We start from the raw sequence: 629 nt of genomic DNA on the forward strand, positions 1-629 counted from the left end.
GGAAGGAAGGAAGGAAGGAAGGAAGGAAGGAAGGAAGGAAGGAAGGAAGGAAGGAAGGAAGGAAGGAAGGAAGGAAGGAAGGAAAGGAGGGAAGAATGGAAAAAGGGAGTATGTACACTCCAAACTGTGTGCAACAGAGATCCTTACCCAAATAATACTCAGAGGCTTCTCAAGGTAGGAAGCAGAAAAGAATGGTTTATTATGATCTCAAGAAAGAGCCACCCTCCTGATAAATAAATGATCAGGGAGGAGAAGCAATTTACAAAAGGAAATGGTGAAGTTATCAAGCCCTAATAGGGATTTTCCCCCACCCCTCTTCTGACCCTTTTCTTCCATTGACTAGAAGTCAGGTGCACAATCTAAGGGAAGCAATCTACCTCAAGTACCAGAACAAGGAAATAGTGACCACCCAATGTGCATTTGAGAAAGCACTTCTGTCCTTATTTGGCATATCTTATGTCACTGAGGTGTCACTGAGGAGAGGGGTGACTCCCTACTGCTCTGATCTTTGAGTCCTTGTAAATTATGTGATTTCCAGTGAAGGGGAACTTGAGCCTGTTTCCCACGAAAAGCCTTACTAGATTTTAGAGTATAGTCTGAGATGTTTTCACTCAATCCCTCCTCTTATT

Source organism: Petaurus breviceps, unplaced genomic scaffold (genome assembly GCF_028583685.1).
Source record: "Petaurus breviceps papuanus isolate PSGF00001 unplaced genomic scaffold, PetGlider_PUasm1.0 227, whole genome shotgun sequence".
NCBI classification, from domain to species: Eukaryota; Metazoa; Chordata; class Mammalia; order Diprotodontia; family Petauridae; genus Petaurus; species Petaurus breviceps.